We start from the raw sequence: 11110 nt of genomic DNA, 5'->3' as shown, positions 1-11110 counted from the left end.
GCCTAGCACCAATCCTCATGGATCCAGCCCAGCATCAAGCCTCAAGGATCCAACCCAGCACCAATCCTCGAGGATCCAGCCCAGCATCAAGCCTCAAGGATCCAACCCAGCACCAATCCTCGAGGATCCAGCCCAGCACTAATCCTTGAGGGTCCAGCCTAGCACCAATCCTCATGGATCCAGCCCAGCACCAATCCTCGAGGGTCCAGCCTAGCACCAATCCTCATGGATCCAGCCCAGCACCAATCCTCGAGGATCCAGCCCAGCATCAATCCTCAAGGATCCAGCCCAGCACCAATCCTCGAGGATCCAGCCCAGCACTAATCCTTGAGGGTCCAGCCTAGCACCAATCCTCATGGATCCAGCCCAGCACCAATCCTCGAGGGTCCAGCCTAGCACCAATCCTCATGGATCCAGCCCAGCACCAATCCTCGAGGATCCAGCCCAGCACAATCCTCAAGGATCCAGCCCAGCACCAATCCTCGAGGATCCAGCCCAGCCCAATCCTCGAGGATCCATCCTAGCACCAATCCTCATGGATCCAGCCCAGCACCAATCCTCGAGGGTCCAGCCTAGCACCAATCCTTAAGATCCAGCCCAGCACCAATCCTCATGGATCCAGCCCGAGTAGCAATCCTGATGGATCCAGCCCAGCACAATCCTCAGGATCCAGCCCAGCACAATCCTCAAGGACTCCAGCCAGTGCCAATCCTCATGGATCCAGCCCAGCACCAATCCTTGAGGATCCAGCCAAGCACCAATCCTCGAGGGTCCAGCATAACACCAATCCTCATGAATCCAGCCCAGCACCAATCCTCAAGGATCCAGCCAGCACAATTCCTCGAGGATCCAGCCCAGCACCAATCCTCGAGGATCCAGCCAAGCACAATCCTCATGGATCCAGCCCAGCACCAATCCTCGAGGATCCAGCCCATCACAATCCTCGAGGATCCAACCCAGCACCAATCCTCGAGGATCCAGCCAGCACCAATCCTCGAGGGTCCAGCCTAGCACCAATCCTCATGGATCCAGCCCAGCACCAATCATCATGGATCCACTTGAGTAGCAATCCTGATGGATCCAGCCCCGCATCAATCCTCAAGGATCCAGCCCAGCAACAATCCTCAAGGATTCCAATCAGCATCAATCCTCATGGATCCAGCCCAGCACCAATCCTCGAGGATCCAGCCCAGCACAATTCCTCATGGATCCAGCCCAGCACCAATCCTCATGGATCCATCCCAGCACCAATCCTCGAGGATCCAGCCCAGCACAATACCTCATGGATCCAGCCCAGCACCAATCCTTGAGGATCCAGCCAAGCACCAATCTTCGAGGGTCCAGCCTAGCACCAATCCTCATGGATCCAGCCCAGCACCAATCCTCTAGGATCCAGCCCAGCACCAATCCTCAGGATCCAGCCCAGCACCAATCCTCGAGGATCCAGCCAGCACCAATCCTCGAGGGTCCAGCCTAGCACCAATCCTCATGGATCCAGCCAGCACCAATCCTTCGAGGATCCAGCCAGCACCAATCCTCAAGGATCCAGCCAGCACCAATCTTCGAAGATCCAGCCAGCCCCAATCCTTGAGGATCCAGCCAGCACCAATCCTCGAGGATCCAGCCCAGCACCAATCCTCGAGGGTCCAGCCTAGCACCAATCCTCATGGATCCAGCCCAGCACCAATCCTCGAGGATCCAGCCTAGCACCAATCCTCAAGGATCCAGCCCAGCACCAATCCTCGAGGTCCAGCCCAGCACCAATCCTCGAGGATCCAGCCCAGCACCAATCCTCGATGGATCCAGCCCAGCAACAATCCTCATGGATCCAGCCCAGCACCAATCCTCGAGGATCCAGCCCAGCACCAATCCTCGAGGATCCAGCCAAGCACCAATCCTCGAGGATCCAGCCCGCACCAATCCTCGAGGATCCAGCCCAGCACCAATCCTCAAGGGTCCAGCTAGCACCAATCCTCATGGATCCAGCCCAGCACCAATCCTCGAGGATCCAACCCAGCACAATTCCTCATGGATCCAGCCTAGCACCAATCCTCAAGAATCCAGCCCAGCAACCAATCCTAGAGGGTCCAGCTTAGCACCAATCCTCTTGGATCCAGCCCAGCACCAATCCTCGAGGATCCAGCCCAGCACCAATCCTCGAGGATCCAGCCCAGTACCAATCCTCGAGGGTCCAGCCTAGCACCAATCCTCAAGAATCCAGCCCAGTACCAATCATCATGGATCCACTCGAGTAGCGATCCTGATGGATCCAGCCCCGCATCAATCCTCAAGGATCCAGCCCAGCAACAATCCTCAATGATTCCAACCAGCACCAATCCTCATGGATCCAGCCCAGCACCAATCCTCAAGGATCCAGCCCAGCACCAATCCTCGAGGATCCAGCTAAGCACAAATCCTCGAGGGTCCAGCCTAGCACCAATCCTCATGGATCCAGCCCAGCACCAATCCTTGAGGATCCAGCCCAGCACAATACTCATGGATCCAGCCCAGTACCAATCCTCGTGGATCCAGCCAAGCACCAATCCTTGAGGATCCCGCCTAGCACCAATCCTCATGGATCCAGCCCAGCACCAATCCCTCGAGGATCCAGCCCAGCATCAAGCCTCAAGGATCCAGCCCAGCACCAATCCTCGAGGATCCAGCCCAGCACTAATCCTTGAGGGTCCAGCCTAGCACCAATCCTCATGGATCCAGCCCAGCACCAATCCTCGAGGGTCCAGCCTAGCACCAATCCTCATGGATCCAGCCCAGCACCAATCCTCGAGGATCCAGCCCAGCATCAATCCTCAAGGATCCAGCCCAGCACCAATCCTCGAGGATCCAGCCGAGCCCCAATCCTTCGAGAGTCCATCCTAGCACCAATCCTCATGGATCCAGCCCAGCACCAATCCTCGAGGGTCCAGCCTAGCACCAATCCTTAAGATCCAGCCCAGCACCAATCATCATGGATCCACCCGAGTAGCAATCCTGATGGATCCAGCCCAGCACAATCCTCAAGGATCCAGCCCAGCAACAATCCTCAAGGATCCAACCAGCCAATCCTCATGGATCCAGCCCAGCATCAATACTCAAGGATCCAGCCCAGCACCAATCCTCGAGGATCCAGTCAGCACCAATCCTCAAGGGTCCAGCCTAGCACCAATCCTCATGGATCCAGCCCAGCACCAATCCTCGAGGATCCAACCCAGCACAATTCCTCATGGATCCAGCCTAGCACCAATCCTCAAGAATCCAGCCCAGAACCAATCCTAGAGGGTCCAGATTAGCACCAATCCTCTTGGATCCAGCCCAGCACCAATCCTCGAGGATCCAGCCCAGCACCAATCCTCGAGGATCCAGCCCAGTACCAATCCTCGAGGGTCCAGCCTAGCACCAATCCTCAAGAATCCAGCCCAGTACCAATCATCATGGATCCACTCGAGTAGCGATCCTGATGGATCCAGCCCCGCATCAATCCTCAAGGATCCAGCCCAGCAACAATCCTCAATGATTCCAACCAGCACCAATCCTCATGGATCCAGCCCAGCACCAATTCCTCAAGGATCCAGCCCAGCACCAATCCTCGAGGATCCAGCTAAGCACAAATCCTCGAGGGTCCAGCCTAGCACCAATCCTCATGGATCCAGCCCAGCACCAATCCTTGAGGATCCAGCCCAGCACATATACTCATGGATCCAGCCCAGTACCAATCCTCGTGGATCCAGCCAAGCACCAATCCTTGAGGATCCCGCCTAGCACCAATCCTCAATGGATCCCGCCCAGCACCAACCCTCGAGGATCCAGCCCAGCATCAAGCCTCAAGGATCCAACCCAGCACCAATCCTCGAGGATCCAGCCCAGCACTAATCCTTGAGGGTCCAGCCTAGCACCAATCCTCATGGATCCAGCCCAGCACCAATCCTCGAGGGTCCAGCCTAGCACCAATCCTCATGGATCCAGCCCAGCACCAATCCTCGAGGATCCAGCCCAGCATCAATCCTCAAGGATCCAGCCCAGCACCAATCCTCGAGGATCCAGCCGAGCCCCAATCTTCGAGAGTCCATCCTAGCACCAATCCTCATGGATCCAGCCCAGCACCAATCCTTGAGGGTCCAGCCTAGCACCAATCCTCATGGATCCAGCCCAGCACCAATCCTCGAGGGTCCAGCCTAGCACCAATCCTCATGGATCCAGCCCAGCACCAATCCTCGAGGATCCAGCCCAGCACAATCCTCAAGGATCCAGCCCAGCACCAATCCTCGAGGATCCAGCCCAGCACCAATCCTCGAGGATCCATCCTAGCACCAATCCTTAAGATCCAGCCCAGCACCAATCATCATGGATCCAGCCCGAGTAGCAATCCTGATGGATCCAGCCCAGCACAATCCTCAAGGATCCAGCCCAGCACCAATCCTCAAGGACTCCAACCAGTGCACCAATCCTCATGGATCCAGCCCAGCACCAATCCTCAAGGATCCAGCCCAGCACCAATCCTCGAGGATCCAGCAAGCACCAATCCTCGAGGGTCCAGCCTAGCACCAATCCTCATGAATCCAGCCCAGCACCAATCCTCAGGATCCAGCCAAGCACAATTCCTCATGGATCCAGCCCAGCACCAATCCTCGAGGATCCAGCCAGCACAATTCCTCATGGATCCAGCCCAGCACCAATCCTCGAGGATCCAGCCCAGCACCAATTCCTCGAGGATCCAACCCAGCACCAATCCTCGAGGATCCAGCCAAGCACCAATCCTCGAGGGTCCAGCCTAGCACAATCCTAATGGATCCAGCCCAGCACCAATCATCATGGATCCAGCCGAGTAGCAATCCTGATGGATCCAGCCCTGCATCAATCCTCAAGGATCCAGCCCAGCACCAATCCTCAAGGATCCAATCAGCACAATCCTCATGGATCCAGCCCAGCACCAATCCTCGAGGATCCAGCCCAGCACAATTCCTCATGGATCCAGCCCAGCACCAATCCTCAAGGATCCAGCCAGCACAATTCCTCATGGTCCAGCCCAGCAAATTCCTCATGGATCAGCCCACCACAAATCCTCGAGGATCCAGCCTAGCACCAATCCTCATTGATCCAGCCCAGCACCAATCCTCAAGGATCCAGCCCAGCACCAATCCTCGAGGATCCAGCCTAGCACCAATCCTCATGGATCCAGCCCAGCACCAATCCTCGAGGATCCACCTCAGCAAATACCTCATGGATCCAGCCCAGCACCAATCCTCGAGGATCCAGCCAGCACCAATCCTCGAGGGTCCAGCCCAGCACCAATCCTCATGGATCCAGCCCAGCACCAATCCTCGAGGATCCAGCCCAGCACCAATCCTCGAGGATCCAGCCCAGCACCAATCCTCGAGGATCCAGCCCAGCACCAATCCTCGAGGATCCAGCCCAGCACCAATCCTCGAGGATCTAGCCCAGCACCAATCCTCATGTATCCAGCCCAGCACCAATGTTAGAGGATCCAGCCAGCACCAATCCTCAAGGATCCAGCCCAGCACCAATCCTCGAGGATCCAGCCAAGCCCCAATCCTTGAAGATCCAGCCAGCACCAATCCTCAAGGATCCAGCCAAGCACCAATCCTCGAGGGTCCAGCCTAGCACCAATCCTCATGGATCCAGCCCAGCACCAATCCTCGAGATCCAGCTAAGCACCAATCCTCAAGGATCCAGCCCAGCACCAATCCTCGAGGATCCAGCCCAGCACCAATCCTTGAGGATCCAGCCCAGCACCAATCCTCGAGGATCCAGCCCAGCACCAATCCTCGAGGGTCCAGCCCAGCATAATTCATCATGGGTCCAGCCCAGCATAATTCATCATGGATCCAGCCCAGCACCAATCCTCAAGGATCCAGCCCAGTACCAATCCTCGAGGATCCAGCCCAGCACCAATCCTCGAGGATCCAGCCCAGCACCAATCCTCGAGGATCCAGCCCAGCACCAATCCTCGAGGATCCAGCCAAGCACCAATCCTCAATGATCCAGCCCAGCACCAATCCTCGAGGGTCCAGCCCAGCATAATTCATCATGGATCCAGCCCAGCATAATTCATCATGGATCCAGCCCAGCACCAATCCTTAAGGATCCAGCCCAGCACCAATCCTCGAGGATCCAGCCCAGCACCAATCCTCGAGGATCCAGCCCAGCACCAATCCTCAAGGATCCAGCCCAGCACCAATCCTCGAGGATCCAGCCCAGCATCAATCCTCGAGGATCCAGCCCAGCACCAATCCTCAAGGATCCAGCCCAGCACCAATCCTCGAGGATCCAACCCAGCACCAATCCTCGAGGGTCCAGCCTAGCACCAATACTCATGGATCCGGCCCAGCACCAATCCTCGAGGATCCAGCCCAGCATAATTCCTCATGGATCCAGCCCAGCACCAATCCTCGAGTATCCAGCCCAGCACCAATCCTCGAGGGTCCAGCGTAGCACCAATCCTCATGGATCCAGCCCAGCACCAATCCTCGAGGATCCAGCCCAGCACAATTCCTAATGGATCCAGCCCAGCACCAATCCTCGAGGATCCAGCCCAGAACCAATCCTTGAGGGTCCAGCCTAGCACCAATCCTCAAGGATCCAGCCCAGCACCAATCCTTGAGGATCCAGCCCAGCACAATTCCTCATGGATCCAGCCCAGCACCAATCCTCGAGGATCCAGCCCAGCACCAATCCTCGAGGGTCCAGCCTAGCACCAATCCTCTTGGATCCAGCCCAGCACCAATCCTCGAGGATCCAGCCCAGTACAATTCCCCATGGATCCAGCTCAGCACCAATCCTCGAGGATCCAGCCCAGCACCAATCTTCGAGGGTCCAGCCTAGCACCAATCCTCATGGATCCAGCCCAGCACCAATCCTCGAGGATCCAGCCCAGCACAATTCCTCATGGATCCAGCCCAGCACCAATCCTCGAGGATCTAGCCCAGCACCAATCCCCGAGGGTCCAGCCTAGTACCAATCCTTATGGATCCAGCCCAGCACCAATCCTCGAGAATCCAGCCCAGCACCAATCCTCATGGATCCAGCCCAGCACCAATCCTCGAGGATCCAGCCAAGCACCAATCCTCGAGGGTCCAGCCTAGCACCAATCCTCATGGATCCAGCCCAGCACTAATCCTCAAGGATCCAGCCCAGCACCAATCCTCAAGGATCCATCCCAGCACCAATCCTCGAGGATCCAGCCTAGCACCAATCTTCAAGGATCTAGCCCAGCACCAATCCTTGAGGATCCATCCCAGCACCAATCCTCGAGGATCCAGCCCAGCACCAATCCTCAAGGATCCAGCCCAGCACCAATCCTCAAGGATCCATACCAGCACCAATCCTCGAGGATCCAGCCAAGCACCAATCGTCAAGGATCCAGCCAAGCACCAATCCTCGAGGGTCCAGCCTAGCACCAATCCTCATGGATCCAGCCCAGCACCAATCCTCGAAGATCCAACTAAGCACCAATCCTCAAGGATCCAGCCCAGCACCAATCCTCGAGGATCCAGCCCAGCACCAATCCTCGAGGATCCAGCCCAGCACCAATCCTCGAGGATCCAGCCCAGCACCAATCCTCGAGGGTCCAGCCCAGCATAATTCATCATGGGTCCAGCCCAGCATAATTCATCATGGATCCAGCCCAGCACCAATCCTCAAGGATCCAGCCCAGTACCAATCCTCGAGGATCCAGCCCAGCACCAATCCTCGAGGATCCAGCCCAGCACCAATCCTCGAGGATCCAGCCCAGCACCAATCCTCGAGGATCCAGCCAAGCACCAATCCTCAATGATCCAGCCCAGCACCAATCCTCGAGGGTTCAGCCCAGCATAATTCATCATGGATCCAGCCCAGCATAATTCATCATGGATCCAGCCCAGCACCAATCCTTAAGGATCCAGCCCAGCACCAATCCTCGAGGATCCAGCCCAGCACCAATCCTCGAGGATCCAGCCCAGCACCAATCCTCAAGGATCCAGCCCAGCACCAATCCTCGAGGATCCAGCCCAGCATCAATCCTCGAGGATCCAGCCCAGCACCAATCCTCAAGGATCCAGCCCAGCACCAATCCTCGAGGATCCAACCCAGCACCAATCCTCGAGGGTCCAGCCTAGCACCAATACTCATGGATCCGGCCCAGCACCAATCCTCGAGGATCCAGCCCAGCATAATTCCTCATGGATCCAGCCCAGCACCAATCCTCGAGTATCCAGCCCAGCACCAATCCTCGAGGGTCCAGCGTAGCACCAATCCTCATGGATCCAGCCCAGCACCAATCCTCGAGGATCCAGCCCAGCACAATTCCTAATGGATCCAGCCCAGCACCAATCCTCGAGGATCCAGCCCAGAACCAATCCTTGAGGGTCCAGCCTAGCACCAATCCTCAAGGATCCAGCCCAGCACCAATCCTTGAGGATCCAGCCCAGCACAATTCCTCATGGATCCAGCCCAGCACCAATCCTCGAGGATCCAGCCCAGCACCAATCCTCGAGGGTCCAGCCTAGCACCAATCCTCTTGGATCCAGCCCAGCACCAATCCTCGAGGATCCAGCCCAGTACAATTCCCCATGGATCCAGCTCAGCACCAATCCTCGAGGATCCAGCCCAGCACCAATCTTCGAGGGTCCAGCCTAGCACCAATCCTCATGGATCCAGCCCAGCACCAATCCTCGAGGATCCAGCCCAGCACAATTCCTCATGGATCCAGCCCAGCACCAATCCTCGAGGATCTAGCCCAGCACCAATCCTCGAGGGTCCAGCCTAGTACCAATCCTTATGGATCCAGCCCAGCACCAATCCTCGAGAATCCAGCCCAGCACCAATCCTCATGGATCCAGCCCAGCACCAATCCTCGAGGATCCAGCCAAGCACCAATCCTCGAGGGTCCAGCCTAGCACCAATCCTCATGGATCCAGCCCAGCACTAATCCTCAAGGATCCAGCCCAGCACCAATCCTCAAGGATCCATCCCAGCACCAATCCTCGAGGATCCAGCCTAGCACCAATCTTCAAGGATCTAGCCCAGCACCAATCCTTGAGGATCCATCCCAGCACCAATCCTCGAGGATCCAGCCCAGCACCAATCCTCAAGGATCCAGCCCAGCACCAATCCTCAAGGATCCATACCAGCACCAATCCTCGAGGATCCAGCCAAGCACCAATCTTCGAGGATCCAGCTCAGCAACAATCCTCCAGGAGCCATCCCAGCACCAATCCTTGAGGATCCAGCCCAGCACCAATCCTCAAGGATCCAGCCCAGCACCAATCCTTAAGGATCCATACCAGCACCAATCCTCGAGCATCCAGCCCAGCACAATTGCTCAAGGATCCAGCCAAGCACCAATCCTCAAGGATCCATACCAGCACCAATCCTCGAGGATCCAGCCAAGCACCAATCTTCGAGGATCCAGCTCAGCAACAATCCTCCAGGAGCCATCCCAGCACCAATCCTTGAGGATCCAGCCCAGCACCAATCCTCAAGGATCCAGCCCAGCACCAATCCTTAAGGATCCATACCAGCACCAATCCTCGAGCATCCAGCCCAGCACAATTCCTCAAGGATCCAGCCAAGCACCAATCCTCGAGGGTCCAGCCTAGCACCAATCCTCATGGATCCAGCCCAGCACCAATCCTCGAGCATCCAGCCCAGCACAATTCCTCAAGGATCCAGCCCAGCACCAATCCTCGAGGGTCCAGCCTAGCACCAATCCTCATGGATCCAGCCCAGCACCAATCCTCGAGCATCCAGCCCTGCACAATTCCTCAAGTATCCAGCCCAGCACCAATCCTCGAGGATCCAGCCCAGCACCAATCCTCAAGGATCCAGCCAAGCACCAATTATCAAGGATCCAGCCAAGCACCAATCTTCAGGGTTCAAGCCAAGCACCAATCCTCCAGGATCCAGCCCAGCACCAATCTTAATGGATCAAGACCAGCACCAATCCACAAGGATCCAGCCCAGCATCAATCTTCATGGATCAAGCCCAGCACCAATTCACAAGGATCCAGCCCAGCACCAATCCTCAAGGATCCAGTCCAGCACCAATCCTCAAGGATCCAGCCCAGCACCAATTTTCAAGGATCCAGCCCAGCACCAATCCAAGCACGAATCCACAACGCAGTTTCTTAACGGACTTCAAGTGACCTTCACCTTCAACGAGCAGTGAGGAGAGACAAGAATTTCCTAGTGAGGTTCCTCACATTGATTTTGTATTCGGTTTTCTCCTTTACCCAAATATGCTGGCTGCAGAACTCTATCATAAAATGATCTTTTTGGAATTGAATATGAATCCAAAATTAATCACCTGGATCATAACAAAGAATAAATTAAGATATTAACAATAAATCACATGTAAGGTTTGACGATGACAGTCGTTGACAATCGTATGAACAAGGATTTCATATCAGGACTGAACCAGAAGAGAATTTGCTTTTCTTTTCCCTCTTATTTTTATTGTTTAAATTTGTATTAAATCTAATTTATTTTTTATCAATATTAATTGCGTATGCAATTCCATAGAATTGCTTGAATGCATAATGCAATGTCTGAGATTATATAAATTGTATATATTCTTCATGGCCTCGTTTGTGTGCACGAAGAACACATTTAACTTTATCTAAATATCTCTTGAAGCTTCCACTGATGACAGTGGCTAAAGGGTTTCTATAAATGTGTATATTTACAATATAACAAAAACCTTACCAATTTCCAGGTTCCAGCGACGGAAGATGATTGCTGCACACCTTCTGTCGTCTGTTATAAGGGATTCATTAAAGATAATAGTGTGCTTAGCATCAATTGCACTCTACCAGAAGTGGGTAGATAGGAGCGTTCTATCTTACAAGTTATTTTAGGTACATGTTATGTTTTCCCATAATGTTATTGCCAAAAAGGCTTTTGTGGATTTAAAGTCATCCTGTGGATAGACACTTCACAGAATTTGATATCCAAAAAGGTTTACGTGGATTTAAAGTCTTCATGTGGATAGACTCTTCACAATTTGATCTCCAGAAAGGTTTACGTGGATTTAAAGTGTTCCTGAAGTTGCATCAGAAAGACATAATTATTCTAACCTTATGCAGTCACAGATGTTCGTCATATTTGAAAAATTAAG

This window comes from Palaemon carinicauda, chromosome 1, assembly GCF_036898095.1.
Source record: "Palaemon carinicauda isolate YSFRI2023 chromosome 1, ASM3689809v2, whole genome shotgun sequence".
NCBI classification, from domain to species: Eukaryota; Metazoa; Arthropoda; class Malacostraca; order Decapoda; family Palaemonidae; genus Palaemon; species Palaemon carinicauda.
The sequence above is the reverse complement of the archived record's forward strand: the minus strand, read 5'-3'. Positions refer to the sequence as shown.